Here is an 18,167-nt window from a genome sequence, read left to right on the forward strand (position 1 = left end):
ATGGAGACAGAATTATCTCAAACTATCCAGCGATACAGTATTTATGTCTGGCGCGTGGAAGCCACAGAGGAGCCAATGAAATGACAAAATACTTCAAACAGCTTCTGTCCTCGAGTGGCCACAGCAAACAGGCCGGCTGCCTCCGTGGCTGCTTATTGCGTGCCATTTTAAGAAAGAGGACATTACATCTTCACCTGTGGGAGAGCGGGGGATGAGGAGTGATGTTGCTGTCTGCTCTGTCAGCAGACCGCTTCCTGTTTGTCTCACGCACGCCGTCCGCTGAGAACAGCAGACCATTTACTCTCTCTCGAGCCGAGGTGTCCATTTATCTCAAGGAGAGATGTCAGAGGTGTGACAGATGAGAAAAGCACCCAATGTTTCCTTTAGCTGATGCCCAGTCCGCCCCCGCAAACACCTCCTGTTCTGTTCACGGCCTCCATCTTCCCATTTCATTGTGAATTTCTGTGTCAGTGAGATCCCATGCGTGTTGAAATAAGTTTTCCTAACGACTACAGTCTTTACAACTAATTATCACGTTTTTATAAAAACTAATAGCTCCCTTACGCAAGGCTTTCTACGGTTTAGCAGCCACACCTCACTGCAGATGAAAAGTTCTGCACACTAAAAGTTCTGCAGTGTAGCTGCTTTCGTGATCGTGATCTGTGAATCTTTATGTTATCCCTTTTTCAAAGCCGTATCTTTTATGATGGCAGTATACCCTCGTAACAAAATCCACCCATCATCTCCTTTGGATTTCTTTAGCAGAAAAGCAAACATCCAGACACAAATCAATATGAAATGATAGTGAATTTAAGATGCAGTAAGCAGTGGTTCATGTTTTCAGCTGCGAAAGGCATTCAGCAGGTTGTGCAGTGTACAGTCTGCCTGTTTTCCTCAACAATAATATGACAAGTAGAAATATCAGCGGGGGTTGCTGAACGCTCGTAAGTAAACCAAAATAAACAACACACTCTTCATGGAGGTGTGTATTCAGGAGCCCTGCATTTGGCCGAGGCGGTTTTTTTCTCATTTGAAGTTGCTGATCAATACCGGTGACTCAGCACCTGACAGTCTGGCGCCAGAGCAGATGCTGAGATGTCTGCCTTTCACAACTCACTGTCCAGCTGGAGTTCTGTTGCACTCAAAACTCCCATTTCAAACGCTTGCCCCGCACCCACCCATCTGCACTCAACCGCTTAGTGACAGATGATGTATACTGTACAAGATGTTTCTCTTTTCCAAATGTCTGCAGAGGACGCCCCACATATACAAGCTGAGGTCTCCAAATTCAGGTAAAAGACATCCCTTAGCCACCAATGAGCTGCGTCCTGATTCAGGAGTTGGACCACGAACCAGGGGGTGGGGTAGAAGGGGGGCATGGGATGGCACTGCCCCCCCCAAAATATGATTCCCCTAGAGTGCTGTCAATCTGACAATTGTGATTTCCATTGGATCAGAGTACTGTCACTTGGCTGCCTGTTCTTCCAATCTTCCCAGCCCTTGCCACATGACCAATTCATGTTTCCATCATGACTATCCAAAATTCTGACACCCTGGAACCATCACTGGAATTGTTGTTGTGTAGTGGCAAACTGAGCCTATGGAAATGTTTTATATAGCAGAATTACATTGGGTTGTTTTATACTTATATTTCCTATATTTCTAAGCAGATTTTCTATGCTGTATCTGATACACCCCCCATACTGATTATTGGTCCCCTCTCCCCCGTGCCAGCTCACATGAAAAATCCTGGAATCGCCCGTGCCAAGAACACTGAGGAACAAACTGAACCTGCACCTCCGCCCCCAGCATCCGGCCTCACACAGATCAAAACTGATGATGTGTTCAGGTGCAGCCACTATCACCATACACATTATCGACAACTGACAAATACTGGGGGGGCTGTTAGCCTCGTGAGACCGTCCTGATCTCACAAGCTCCAGTTTTCCACTCGCAGTTCAGTCTGGCATCTTGAGATAGAGAAAATTTGGAGCCGTTAGCCAAACAACCGGGCCAATCAGCGTTGGTTTTGAGGTGGGTTAGGTAGTGATAGACAGATGGTTTATCCAATCAGCTAACCAGTATTTTTAGACAGCGGTAGACCTAATTCTGTTAGCTGCTCGCTAATGCTTTTTTTCTCTTGGATCCTTCTTTTGGAATATGGTCCGGGAACCTGAAATGGTGTCTTTTATTCCTAAATTCTCGTTACACAAACGGCAAATCTCCTTTACCGACATGTTGCTAGCATGCTGAGCTAACGAGCTATGCTTTGCCTGCAGCAGCAGGGGCCAGCTTGTGGTTGTATTTTCATACGCTTCGTGGATCTGATTGGTTGATTTGGCCCGTCTATCACCAACATAGGTGATAAACAGATGGTTCATCCAATAAGCTAACCAGTATTTCCGCCCCTTCCCAAAAGTTCTCCAACGGAAAGTTCCCAGATGGATATGCCGAGCAAATGCGAAGCAATCCATCTGGCGGAGTCAGGTTAGGGGGCTGGCTCAGGTGTTAGAACGGTTTGTTCATTAACTGTAAAGCTAGTAGTTCGTATTAGTAGTGTCCTTGAGCAAAATGCTGAACCCCTAATTGCTCCCACTGGATGTTTGCAGCAAAAGAAATGTAAGTGGCTTTGGGTGAAAGTGTTTCACTATGGGGGGCACCGATTGTAAAGTCACGCACGCTGAAATTAATTATTCTCCCACATTTAGCTCCAAAATAAAAGCTAAAAAAGTGTTGTGATAGTCACTTTTTCTCGGATTCACAGCAATATTTGTACACTTATTTTTCTTAAAAAGAATATGAAATCTAAATTAGTTAGCTGGAAGTAAACGTAGTCCCGCTGGACTGCGTCGGTCACTCCAAACTGCTCTGATTAATTTTCAATTCCAGTCATTAGTTTGACCAATCTACTGCTGACATTTGTTCCTACTTTCCATCCACACATTTTTTTTCTTTACACTGCTTTCAAGAAGCTGCAGTCTGAGTTGCATACTGAGTTTGACATCACAGATTGACCAGAGGTGTCCACCCTGCTGACTGCTGTGCAGCAAACACTGATCATTTGATTATATCCAGATTAAAACACATACTGCCATTATTGCAGGTCCTATGTAAACACCTTAACAAGATTCTGTTAGTAATATAGGTTGGAATTGAGTGTACATACCCTAATTAACACACCAAGATTAACTGTCAATTCTGACAAATTACTGAGGGTGTACACAAGGCAGTCTTAATATATGACCACCTGTACATTTAAATGCAATAATGTAATACCCTGATGTAACACAGGTGATTGGGGTGTGAAGACAGACAACCTCAGCTGACAGTTTTCCTAGATTTATTTTCTCTGCAGAAGACAATATCACATTAATTGGATTCTGGTCTATGGTTTCTTTTTTATCTGCACCTCTGCTCCTCAGCAATACAAGACGGTATGGTGTGGGCGATCTAATTTTTTACCATACATACACAAAAATCACATCACAGTATAGCATCTCACTCAACTCTTAGTATGCACATTGCTAGCCAACAGGAGTAACTAGAATATACTGGGAAAACCTTATTTGAATTATAACAATAGTCTATGTGACAGACATGAGAACCAACGTTTTATACTTTTTAACAGTTTTAGTGGGCAAAGTTAAACAGTACGTGGGTTTGGGGACTGCACAGATAACAAAAAGAGTAGAACGTCTAACAAAGAAATACACATACCTGCAGAAGACAATATCACATTAACTGGCTTCTGGTCTACTGTTTCCTCTCTATCTGCACCTCTGCTCCTAAACATTAAATAACAGAATTTACACACTCAAACTGGACCGCAGAGCCTCAGTTATTTACATTGCAAAGAAACAGCGCAAAAAGAAAAAGAGTTAAACAAAGCATTGTTAAAACTTATATTTAACGGTAAAAACGGCACTAAACAGCTTAGTTAATATCGTATTAACTTTGAGGCAATAAATATTGAAGGGTCACAACACAATTTTCAAAGAAAACATAAAATAAATAGCACAGCAGCATTTTACATGCAACCTACCTCAGCAACACAAGACGGTGTTGTGAGGAGGAGACGGAAGCTATGGCAACTTAGGAGGGACAATAGAGGCGCAGTGAGCAACAACATCTCCACCGGAAACAATAGCAATGTGATAAATAAATTAAACTCAATAAGATCTAATTCACAAATACCCAACAAATCATTAAATAATGATTCAAATGTGATTAAAATTAAATTAAAACTAATAAAGTGCATTTTTATCTCCATTACACCTACATTGATTACATTTCATGACAGTGTAGAACATGAGCTACAACATGGGAAGAATTAAAGGATTTTTTCTTTGTTTGATATCTTATGTTTTCTGTCTTTAAATGCAGACTGCATCGGCCATCCGACAGTCTGGTCTTTCCATTCATTCTGAATGGGGGTAGTGCGTTTGGGCTGCAGCGGTGACACTGAAAAGTTGAGACTGACTCAACTTTTGGAGAAACGCAACAAAGCACTCGCTGTCTCGCTCGTCTCTTTTCTTTCTCTCGCTCCTGTGTGCGGTCAGAAACATTGAGATCTATAAACGATGGAACGACGGAAAACAGTAATTGTGAACTATAAAGTCTACTTGTGCTACATTGAGGGGTTAAATAACCCAACAAGATGTTACACAGATGGGCTGTTTGTTAATTGACACTCCCACAACCCTGTTTACAACCAGGTCTGTGGGTTATCTTTAGTAACCGGGTCATAATTTCTGGAAAGAAACATTGCTGTTGAGTTTTTCAAATCAATTTCTCTGGCACTTTGAGCACCACACACTGCGTGCCATCTAGTTCCATTATATTGGAGAGAAGGCAGACATCTCAATGGCAACTCACGCCTAAACTACCTAGATAGATTAATAGCACTACGGTTCAGAGGACAAATGTGTATTTTTGAATTTGGGGGTGAACTGTCCCTTTAAGAGTCTTGCTTCGACCCTTGTCTGTTAGTGTTCCCTGTTTTTTCAAAAGCACTTAAGGACACCCCTGCGTATTAAAATGCTGACTTAGCCTTTTTTCAGCTTACAGATGGATGTTTGCCGACTGAAAATTGAGGAATTGTTTGCTATCTCTCTTACTGACAGAAATAGCTTTAAAGGTCCGTTGCCAAATACACCTTGTACATGATTAACTATCTTTGCTGTATTAAAACACACTTGCGTAGCCATCTGCCAAGTACGATTGTGTTCAACCACTGAAACCATTTCATGAGAAAACTCATTTTCAACCTCTTAATTATTTTTCATTACAGTGGCGCTGAGGAGTAGATTGGAATAGGACAGTAATTGCCCGGCCTGAGCGGTGGAACAATCCTGATGCATCAGGCTAGATGAAGTGTGACAGGGAGACATCTCGCCACTGTCCAGATCCCATTAGCCTGTTTCCTTCTTTGTGATCGCCAAAAAAACCTCTGATTGTGGTCAGTGCAAGGTCAGCGTGGCAGCCTTTAAGGGAGTCAAAGTGCCAGCGGCAATCTGCACAAGATGTTGATAACCTTGTCGCCAGCATTGCAACTGTCTTCATTGTGTGTTGCTGTCACATTACAGGTGCACTTTACCATCCTCCCAGAGCTGCTACTGGAACTAAATGGGGCCGCTCCTGCAGGTTTAGGAAGGATGTGTTCAGCACAGCCTGAGAGACTGCTGTTAGGATTATCTTTTTTTTGCCCATCCGCGGTGTGATAGTAAAGCTTCTCCAAATGTAGCATCGTGAGCAGTGCTACCAATCAATACAGCTCTCTCTGCAAGAGGTAAAAAAGGGTCTTTGCTGTCAATTCGGCTTCAGTCCCCCTGCCTGTTCCAAAATCTGTCTGTATCCTCCGTGCGTTGGCCAGTTTCATGTGGGATAGTACAAATAAGAAGAGCTCAGCATACAAATCAGAGAGAACAGAGATTGCCTTGGTGAATAAAAGCAGCGCAATGCGATACATCTGTTTGTCTTTAAAATGAGACAAGCAGCTGATGTAGCCACGTGTGACAATTACAGGACCAAGATGCATTAAATGTCCCATCTATTAACCAGTTGGTCCAATGACATCATCATTAGGCGACATGACTGAGACATAATGAAGAATCAATAAACGTCTGGTGAGGTAAAGTGTTTTTTTTTTTTAAATGTTTACACGTTCAAACAATACTCATAAAAAGTCAGCAATATCTGTCTAAAGTTTGCTTACATTAGCTTCTACCAGACCAAGTAAAGCTGTATGGCGTTATATATGTGTCACATTCCTGAGTAATTGTATGTTTTGAGCACAGAGAACTATATTTTGCAAGCACATGACATTGCATTTTGAACAGAAATTTACACTTGCAAAAAATTATTTTGTTTGAGTAAACAAAAACCTGTTTTGTGCACAATAAATGTATTTGTAGGGGCGGTGATGGCGCAGTGGATATGACACATGCCTTTGGTGTGGGACACTCGGGTTAGATTCCTACTGACATATATAGCAATTGTAAGTTGCTTTGGATAAAAGCTCAGCTAAATGACATGTAATGTAATGTAATTTGCATGTCTTTATCTGCTCGCAGGTAGACACTGCTGCACTCCGGTCATGTCTCCCTCGCTCTCAACCTCTTCTCTCTGCGTGCTCAACTCTAGACACACTCGCTCAGATTTTCACAGCGTTACAATTGTGCCACAAAACCAACCAATCGCAGAATCAAAAGGTCAATTCTGATTGGCTGTTCGTCTCCAATTAGATTGCAAGTAGCAGGAAACAAAAATCTAGGAGGAACAGTCTTTTTTAGTCAACACCTGTTGGTACAGCAAATACTGACTACAGTGGAGCTGTTCGACTAATGCTACTGGATTAAAACACATCTTGCAACGCAAGACTGAACAGCAGTAGTCCTGTCACACTATAGCCACATGTAAGTAGTTTTTAATACTTTGGTTACATTACCGTATTTTACTAACCTGAATTCTGTTGCTATATTAGCTTGCAAAGGAGCTATCCGTTGCTAACGCTAATTTGAAAAAGATTAGTGAAAAAAAATCTGAGATAGCTACGAGCTAGTTGTAAGTTGTGCACAATTGATTACATTACTGGTCATCAAAGTTAAGAGCCGGGGGGAATTCTTTTTCTTGGTTTTTGTCAGTGTGTAACCCTCTTGAAACGGGAGAGTGAGTTTTGTTTGGAGCCGGTTAAATCGACCACGGAGATTTAGCTGATTTAGCTAACGCCATAGCCATGTGCAAAGTGCTACTACATACCCAGAAACCCACTTCGCCACCGAGTTTCTGAGTAAGTATGGACATTGTGAACTAAAATTAAATTGACATTTTTGGACAAGATATAGTTAAGCTCATTAGATTTTGTGAACTTTTGGCTAGTGTGCGTCAGATGCTGCCACCCATGTTGCTGCCATAGATGTGCTCAGGATTCGCGCTGCAGGTTGGGGGTGTCTGTGTTTTGTACATGGACGGACGGAGTTTCAGGACGGGTTTCCTCCTTGCGTATCTCACCACTGGACAGAAGGGTTTGGATAGACGGCAACTATAATCTTTCTGTTACCAAGGAACCGTAAGTACAGTCAGTATTCTCTGGAAAGATTTCCACTGAGCTCCAACAAGCGCGCCAACGTTGTGGTACCACAAAACTGAGACATAGTAGATAAAAAACCCCGGGGTCATTTCATTTGGACTATGAGGACATTTTGAAAGGTTAATTCACCTGGTTCTGGAAATAAATATAAATACATTTTGAGTATAGCATTCAATCTTTGTGGTCTGATATTTAAGTGTGTGTGATTGAAATGTGATTTTATCTTTATTTTTGCAAATAAGGGTTATAGTGGTTAAATGAATGTGCATGGGAGTTTTATACTCATAGGAAAAAAACCAAACAAATTAAAGCTGCAAGCAGCGATGACGGGCCCTCGCTTCTTGCCCCGGGGGGTACTGGCAAATGCAAGATCACATGTAGACCACACATTCTAAGTTTCATGTAAATCGCAAAACTTTTGCCAAGATAGAACCGTTCATGTTTCCACACCCACCTACAGGAAGTTGTTCCTCCATAACTTGCGCACTGTGTTAGCTATTAAAATTCTTTTGATAGCTTTTAGTCATGAGGGTCAACCGAGTCTATATCCAAGTTTTCGCGCAGATTGGACTCACGGCCCAGGAGGAGTTAGACAAAGTATGTTTCCCATATATCGCGATGTGAATAATTAATAAAAACAATTCTAACAGCGCCATCTAATGGCTGATGCACTACAAATTTGGCGTGGATGCTCAAACCCCTATACGGAACAACTTTGTCATATTTGGTGTCAATCGGGAATAAATCTTGTTAAGATACGCAACTTCCTGTTTCGACAGCCCCCTACAGGAGGTTGGTCCTCTGTAACTTGCGCATTGTGTTAGCTATCAAAATTCTTTTGATATATTTTTGTCATGAGGGTCCACCGAGTCTACATGCACATTTTTGTGCAGATGGGACTCATGCTCTAGGAGGAGTTAAAAAAAGTAGGTTTCGCTCAAAGCAAATTAGCTAATTAATAAAATTAAATTAAAACAGCGCCTTCTCAAGGCCAATTGACGACATATTTGGCAAACAGCTTCACTGGCACATGAGGAACAACTTTCCTAAGTTTTGTGTCCATTGGAATAGGCGTTGGCAAGATATAACCATTCCTGTTTCCACTCCCACCTACAGAAAGTTGGTCCTCCATAACTTGCGCATTGTTTTAGCTATCAATATTCTTTTGATAACTTTTTGTCACGAGGGTCCTCCGAGTGTATATGCAAGTTTTCGTGCCGATCGGACTCACGTCCCAGGAGAAGTTAGACAAAGTAGGCTTCCCATATGTCAATATTTTGATTGCAATTGGCCATCTAATGGCCGATTGCAGCCAACTTTGGCACAGTTGCTAAACAGGCCAGGAGGAACATCCTTGTCAAGTTTCGGGGCAATCGGAATAATTGTTGTCAAGATAACGCAACTTCCTGTTTAGACAGTAAGTTGCTATAACTTCCGCATTTTTTCAACTATCAAAATTCTCTGGATAACTTTTCATTGAGGGTCAACAGATACTTCCTGCAAAGATTCAAGAAGATTGAAGTCACGGCCTAGGACAAGTTCGAAAGAATATAAAACACCTGAAAAATGCATAATTAAAAATGGCCGCCTTCCGGTTGGGCGGAGCTAATGAATGTAAATGGGAAATATGTCTGCAATGATTAGAGCCATATGGGTATTAAATCTGGTGAAGATCGGAGCAACTATGTCCAAGTTAAGGCCTTCTACACATTAGGGGGCGCTATGGAGCCCGCTTACAGGTATGTGCCAAATCGCTGTACAGCCCCCAGGTGTTTATGTGGGTGCCAATTTTTGTGAGTTTTCGTATATATTGAGGCCGTCAAAAATGTGCCCAAGGGCTAAAAACAATTAGGGTCACATAGGCCACGCCCACTTTGACCAGTCTGTACCTTACTATAGGGGTGGCCTCATGAGTGGCCCTAGATGGTACCCATCAAATTTTGTAAAAATTGGATGAGCAGTTCATGAGGTATAAACTTTATGTACTTGTAGTGCCCCCTAGTGGCCAATGTTCGTAAAATGTGTGGGGCACCTCCAGAGGGTCATGGCAAACAAGAATCTTAAGTTTTGCGTTAATAGCAATTATTTTGGTTGAGATATGGCAAAGTTGGTGTTTTCATACTTAGCTACACACATTTGTTTGTACGTAATATGTGCAATTTTTATCCTATAAAAATTCTTTGGATAACTTTTTGTCAGGTCCGTCTAGAGATGCTACCTGCCAAGTTTCATGCAGATCGGTCGCACGGTCTAGGAGGAGTTCGGCAAAGTAGGTTTTCAATAAATCGCCATTTTTCACGTATTAAAGGCTAGGCGGGGTTGTGACATGTTTGCAAATTGTTGTGAGTTTTCGTGCATGCTGACCCCTTCAAAAATGCGACGATGGACTCGGAAAAATAATCTGACGAAAAACAATAGGTTCCTTCGCACTTTCAGTGCAAGGCACCGTTGGGACCTTGCACTTTCGTGCTCGGGCCCTAATAAAACAAACACAGTATAGCTATATTTAAGCTAACCAGGCCTCTCTACACTTTAGCAGAGTCGCATGCCCGAAAATATTTTAGTTGCTGTGGATACATCCTAACTTTAAATTCTAGTAACCTCTCACCAATTCATTCCCCATGAACATGATAAATCCTAAAACAAGTGGAATTGAGTAGGGGGGCTACAATTAGCTAACTACTGCCAAGATATGATTTCATTAGAGACCAGAGAGGTGCTGTAAGACTCGTCAAGTGTTTACACTGTCTTAAAATCAAACCATATCTTGGCAGTAACGTTAGTTAGCTACTGCTTTTTGACAGATAGAACTTTCGACGCATGGAAAGAACACACACTTTTGATAGCCCCAGTGATGGTGAACGTAAACTCCCATGCTATAAACAACTGCACCAAAACATATAAATAAATAAAATGAATAAATCATCAGAGCCAGCCGCTCCATAATAATATAATATTCTGAAGTAGCCAAGCTTACTGTACCTACACTCCCTCCTCGTTGGTCTCCATCTCTGTTGCTTCCGGTAATCCACATTCAGACCCACAGCAGGCTTGTTGTTCTGTGTTGGTTAGCTAGTTCCATAGATTTGTTATCAATGTCTATCTCTTCATCCTCCTCTTGCTCATTTTGTTCTTCCTCTTCCTCATATTCCTCACTGTCCTGTCTTTCTCCCTGGTGTGCTGGCTCAGATGTGTCGCTAACATGCTAGCAGTATTAGCGCTAATGCTAGCTGAAGCTGCACTTGATTTTAAAAACAAATCAGTCAGTTTGCAGCATTTTTCACCGTCAGCCAACAGTGCTCTCTTATATTTCTCTCTCTTTTTCTCTTAAACATATGTGTTAAGCTGTTTTAGCTGATATATTGTTTTAAATCAATCATAATTCAATTATTATTTTGATTAGTTAAGCTGCTCCACAATCTTTCCAAGTACCCACTGGCTACAGCAGAGATATCCCTTGCTGGGCAATCACTGCAGGTGTTGTGTCAAAGACTGTTTCCCTGTTGATATGTGTTTCCTGCTACTTGCGATCTAATTGGAGACAAACAGCCAATCAGAATTGACCTTTTGATTCTGCGATTGGTTGGTTTTGTGGCACACTTGTAACACTGTGAAAATCTGAGCGAGTGTGTCTAAAGTCGAGCGCGCAGAGAGAAGAGGTTGAGAGCGAGGGAGACGTGACCGGAGCGCAGCACTGTCTACCTGCGAGCAGAGAAAGACATGCAAATACATTTATTGTGCAGGAAATAGGTTTTTGTTTACACAAAATAATTTTTTGCGAGTGTAAATTTCTGTTCAAAATGCAATGTAATGTGCTTGCAAAATATAGTTCTCTGTGCTTAAAACATACAATTACTCACTCAGGAATGTGACGCATATGTAACGCAATAAAGCTGTAGCAATGTAACCCCCATAGTGTATTAACATGTGCAAGATTGTATTGTAATAATGATGAATTCAACTTTTTATTTGTAAGAGGAAGAAAGTGTTATTTATGCTTTTTCAAATTATGCAGTCCTAAATCCACTGCTTTGAGTTTGAACTGTGTATACAGCTGACCCTCAGTATTATACATCAATTGGTTCTTTTACAAGTCTGTAGTAGGCTATTCAATGAATTCATTTCCGAGAGAAAATCAAATAATACTCCTCTATATATAAAAAAAAAGACAGTGTGTTATTTGATTTGATTTCATTAGAATCCCCATTAGCTGATGCAAAACATCAGCTACTCTTCCTGGGGTCCACACAAAACATAACCACAGATAAGACATTTTCAGACAAAACAGTCATATGATATAAAAATAAGAGCAGTATAGCTAGTATTATTTTCCTTGCAAATATAAATATACATAGTCCTCTCCATGTACTATAATAATAATAATAATAATAATATCACAATAAATACATAAGCACAGAATATAGAAAAAGTTAATTCTTACAACATCATTGTTTACATATCAACATTCCTATGCATAAACAAAGTACAACATGTGGTTACAGTCTTAGGGCCCTTAGATGTTCCTTTACTTGTTTTTTAAAACTTGATTTATTATGCAATTTGGCAATCTCTGCTGGAAGTGAGTTCCAAGCAACCATCCCTCGATACAATACTGTACGTTGCATTGATTGTGTTCAGGCTCTAGGAACTTTAAAAAGACCTCTAGTGGCATGTCTGGTTGGGTATTTATGTGTGTTAGAGCTAAATGTAACTTGACTATACAAACAGTTAGGAATTTTCAATTCATTAATGTTTCTAACAAAAGCCAGGAGTGATGCTGAAAGTCTCTCCGCAACTTTCAACCAGGAGAGTTTGACATGCATGTTGTTTACATTAGATCTAAGTGGACATTGAAGGGCAAGACGAGCTGCTCTGTTCTGAACCAGCTGCAGTTTTCCTAGATCTTTCTTTGCAGCACTTGACCATATCATTGGGCAACAGTCTAGATGTGATAAAACTAGAGTGTGCAGGACTTGTTTGGTCAGGTGTGGTGTCAAAAAAGCCGAGCATCTTTTTATGACAGGTATATTCCTCCTCATCTTTGCAACAAGATAATCTATATGCATTGTCCACATACAGCCGTTTACAATATAAGATATGCTTTTTTTCCTCTACTTGCTCAACAGCTACATTATTCAGCATCAAATTCAGCTGAGGTCTAGAGCTCAATGAATGATTTGTACCAAATACAATGCAATGTTTAGGAATAGTCTATTGTAAGTAACCCATTCTAGTGCTATCTGCAACTCTTTGAGGGTTGCAGTTATTTCATTAATAGTAGGTGCACACATGTATATTGTATCATCTGCATACATGGACACATGAGCTTTTTTAAAAGCAAGTGGAAGATCATTAATAAAAATAGAAAACATTAAAGGGCAGAGCGAACTTCCTTGTGGAATTCCACACTCTAAATGTTTTGTATCAGAAAAGCTTCCGATAAAGAAAACTCTTTTGTTCTATAGGATAGATCCTTTTCTATCCATGATAAAGCAGATGGAGCAAAACCATAACATACAAGTTTTTTCAATAATAATTTGTGATCAATGACATCAAAGGCAGCACTGAAGTCTAACAGTACTGCTCCCACAATATTCATCTGATCAATTTCTTTTAACCAATCATCCGTCTTTTGTGTAAGCACAGTGCATGTTGAGTGACCTACCCTATAAGCGTGCTGATACTCGCTTGTCAAATTAACAGAGAAGTAGCACTGTATCTGATCAAATATAATTTTTATAAAAAGGAAAATATGTTTAGCTTCTTTCCAAATTCGAGGAAAAACATTGCTTACAAGGCATAAATTGAAAATGTGGTATATAGGAGTGGCAATTTGGTAAGCAACCATCCTCAGTAGCTTTCCATCCAAGTTGTCAATACCAGGTGGTTTTTCATTATTGATGAACAATATTTTTTTCACCTCTTCCCTTTACACAATGCAAAAGTACAGCTCTTGTCTTTCATTATTTGGTCTTTTATACATAAATATGATATATTACAACTTGTTCTTGGAATTTCCTGCCTTAGTTTATACACTTATAACATTGCCTTCTACTCCACATACAAGGCAGCATGTCCAGCTGTCAGCAGTGTGGAGTTTGGTGGTGTTATTTGCGCAATTTAGAGCATGTACTACTAGTAAGCTAGACATTTACAGTAAATGGCCTGTATTTATATAGCACTTTTCTAGTCTTAACGACTACTCAAAGCGCTTTAACATAGTAGAGGAACCGTTCACCATTCACACACTGTGGCCGAGGCTGCCGTACAATGTGCCACCTGCTCTTCAGTTAAACATTCACACACATTGACACACCGATGGGGCAGCATCGGGAGCAATTCAGGGTTCAGTGTCTTGCCCAAGGGCACTTTGACATGAAACTGCAGGGCAGTTCGGCCCAGTGACGCACTGTGGGCTGGTAGCTCCCAGGTCACATCCTGGGCACTGTTGAGGTGCCCTTGAGCAAGGCCCCTAACAGACAGCCCCTTCACTCTGATATATCTCCATTAATGTATGTATAGATCCTGTTTGTGCGTGTGTGTGTGTATTTCTGGCCTGTGTGTAATGTGTAATATCAGCAAATTGTAAACACTGTAATGTCCCCCCTGGGAATCAATAAAATATGTCCTCTACTTCTTCTTATAATACTATGAAAAAAATATTATTTTTCCTCATACTGTCTGTCTGAATATTCCTGTATTAACCCTCTATCTGAACTGCTCCATTTTAGCACCTGTGTTAGGGGATTCAGAGAATGTCAGACCCAAATGCAGAGACAGCAGGCAGTGGTGAGCTTGAGGACTTAATACAATAAAATCCATACAAACAAAAGGAGTCCTGAATACAGCACGCAAAAGTAGTCAAAAATGTACTGGAAGTCAAAAAACAGGAATCACAAGAAACAGGACCACAGAGACAAAGGGGTAGACTACACACACACACACACACACACACACACACACACACACACACACACACACACACACACACACACACACACACACACACACACACACACACACACAATCCAAAACAGAACAATGATCGGACACTAGACAAAGACAACACAGAGACTAAATACAAGAGGTAACGAGGTGAAACAAGGAACAGGTGACACAAGGACTCAGCAACAGGTGAAACAGATCAAGGTGGGGCAGACAATAACACGGGCGGGAAAACACAAGGCAGGAAGTAAAACAATACAATACAAGGGAGAAAAACAGAGACTACAAAATAAAACAGGAAACTGAAATACATACATAAACATAACAACCTGTCTCTCCCTCCTGAAAAAGCCATGTCTGCTTTAATTTGTCAGTGTTTCTGGGTCTTGAAGGCTCTCAAGGCCTAAGCCTCTGGCTCAGACCCCTGTTGGAAAGTGGAAAAAAATATGGAGTTTATTTCTGCAATTACAAGTTCTAGGATGTGTCCTTTAATTGGTGATGGTTTGACCCGCCCCCTATGCTTTAGCCCTTTTTTTATAACTTATGACCCGTTTGATGTAGACCCTTGTGTGAGGTATCATTGAACTCAGCAGAGTTCCTTATTAAATGGTGATGGTTTGGCCCGCCCCCCTATGCTTAAGCCACACCCCTTTAATAACTGGTGACCCGTTTAAGGTAGAGTAATATGTGAGGTATCAATGAACTCAGCAGAGACTTCCGTTGTTATTGGTAAAGGTTTGCCCCGACCCCTATGCTTTGGCCACGCCCCCTTTCACAGCTAATGAACTGTATGACGTAGAGTCTTGTGTGAGGTATCATTGAACTCAGCAGAGAGTTCCCTTTTCATTGGTGACATGATATGCAGTGTCTGAGTGCCGCGCAAATGCACGGTCACAAGGAGCGGCGTCCCAAGGTGCGAGGGCCCATCCAACGCTGCTTGCAGTTTTAATAATGATCTTGGTATCATAATAAAGAAACACTTTTGTGATTTGTGTGATTTATGTTGAGGTGTAAGCATAAATGTATATGTAAGAGAGGTTTTAGTAGAAGCATGTTTAGATGGACATTTGGGTACCATCTGACTTTTCTCAGGTACCAAACTTTTAAAACCATTACATTTCACTTACAGTATATGTCCCTGTAGATATTCATTCAATCTAAATGCTATGTTTCTGGCTTTGTTTTGAAAAAAAAAAGATCTATATTGTTTTCCATTCAAATAAAACCATACAAGGTAAATTAAATTTGACTCCAACTGAGCAGAGTTATTCACAATGAAACACACAATAAAACCTAACTCGTAAAAATACAGGTAAGAACACCTGAATGAAGAACAACTACTTTCTGAATATGGGCAGTGTACATTTCTCTGTGGATTTACCAATTTGATACTTTCACAGTATTTAAATAGCACCTTAAAGGTACACATCTAGCGGTGAAATTGTATTTTGCATTCAAATGAATAGTGCTCTCTAGCACCTCGCTTTTTCAAATGAGTGTTGCAACTACGGTAGCCATTATGTAACAAGAAGCTATGACAACATGTCTTCCAATTTTCGCTTTTTTTTGCGACGAGGATTCCTTCTCCTGTGGCTCGGCATAAGTAAGAATGAAATTATGAACTAAAGTGCAGTGCAAGTGCCTCTCACTGATCTCCTTCTCCGTTTCAGCTGGTTTCAGTCACGTGACGCTGGCTCTGAACGAAAACGAGTTGTAGATTAGCTAGACAGGTAGGCTAGTGCTTTATGTCCCTTTCAGCGATTATAGTTTTTCAACGACATGGAAGCCTCCTTGGACTTGCCCGTCCAATCTAAATACAGATACGAAATTCTTCGCTCACGATGGCAGAGGTCATTTTACACCAATGAGGACATATTTATGAATGAAGACATTGATTTTAGCTAATGAAATACTTAAAACAATACACACTGTACCTTTGACCAGCTTTATAAAAAAAAAAAAAACAATTTTAATTTTAACAATATGGGACCTATAACACGGCTGACACGCTCCAGTCAGGGTACAAATATAGGGACACAGGAGCAACAATCCAACAGAGCTGTCAGTGGTATGTCAGGGGACATGGGTTTGGGGGAGTATGTCTGTGTTTTAAATGTATTTTTTTGTTATTGTGAAGGGCCATAACAGGGTGTTTGGGCAACTCTATTGCCAGACAGAAACATTGATATTGGATGATTCTGCAAGTTTCTAAAGAACATTCAATGCATATTTATCTAATTTGTCTATTTCAAAGTTTGCTTATTGTTAGGCAACTATTACACATGGTTAAATTCAGTGTTAACCTTAAATATCATTAAACACTTTTATGAGTAAAGGTTGTGGTTGTGTTAATCCAAAGTGAAAGCTTATTGCAGGCCTGTGATGGGACTGAAGCCCTACCACTATCCTCCACACCCTTCCGCCTCGCAATATAAAAATAAATGTAAGCATTGGATGTAATTTTGATGTGTTTCCCAGTCCAATAGGAACATTATTCCTAGGATACTGGACTTTATGAGGTTATTATTGGTAGCTGATGCACCTGAAGAAAAAAAAAAAGATAGAGAAACATTCCAATCCACAAGTGTTTTATCAGATAGCTCTCTCCACAATGAACAGAAAACACGCTTTTGTTATAATGGAATATAGTGGAACAAGTTGACAGTTATCAAGTGACTGGAAAGCGCCTCAGGCTCTGACAGAATGTGTGCAGTGGCCTTCCTGTTTTGCCTCACAGATTCTGCTGCTCCAGCTATGTTTATACAAATAAAGTTATTATTGTGTTTCACACATGGGTGGACAATGACCATAAAAGTAAAAAAACAATTGTTGAGCCTCACCTGAGCTCCCGGACAGCAAAGGAGACCCTGCATGTCTTTATTATTCACCTTACACCCAGTTGTATCAAGGCTAGCTTTTACTCTGTGAAACAAGGACACACAGCAGCAGAAGCTCTGTCCCAATGCAGCTCCAACAGTTTCTTGCATCAGACAATTCAATAAAAGCTCCATAAAGATCTGTAGCCTTTGGTAGTGCAGTCAGGGTCTTTATTATGAGAATGATGGGAGAGGAACGAGTACTGAGAGCTGTGTTCAGTGGAGCAGTTCACATATTGTAGCAGAGCCAACTCATGAACTGATCAGCGGCCTCTGGTTTAAACCTTGTGGCTTCCTAGCAGGATCGTATTGCTTTTGTCCTGAAATCTATTACTCTATTCTGGGTGTTATAATAAGGACAGATTAAATGAGAATATATTTTTATAATTTTTAAGAGTGGTGAATGTGGTCTGTCATGAGGCATCAATGTTTTTCTGATGAATCTGTGGCCAACTGCTAAATAAGACAAGAAACATAAGAAAACAGATCTGGTGGCTACGAATTAGTGTAATTTAAAAGGCAACTAAAGGCACATTTTTCGTATGTGTTTTTTAAAATCCGTTCTCCTATAATTATTACACACATAAACTCTGCACACTGAGGCTCTGTGTATCTTTTGGTCATTCGATTTTCCTTTCATAAACCAATTCCTTTCTATTGGTTGCAAAAATTTGCAATATGAGTCGTCAAGCAGTGAGGATGTTTTTGAGGGCCTTTCCCTTCTTTACTTGGGATAGGCCGTAGTCCCAAACGGCGCT

The sequence above is a fragment of the Perca flavescens genome, chromosome 18, assembly GCF_004354835.1.
Source record: "Perca flavescens isolate YP-PL-M2 chromosome 18, PFLA_1.0, whole genome shotgun sequence".
NCBI lineage: Eukaryota > Metazoa > Chordata > Actinopteri > Perciformes > Percidae > Perca > Perca flavescens.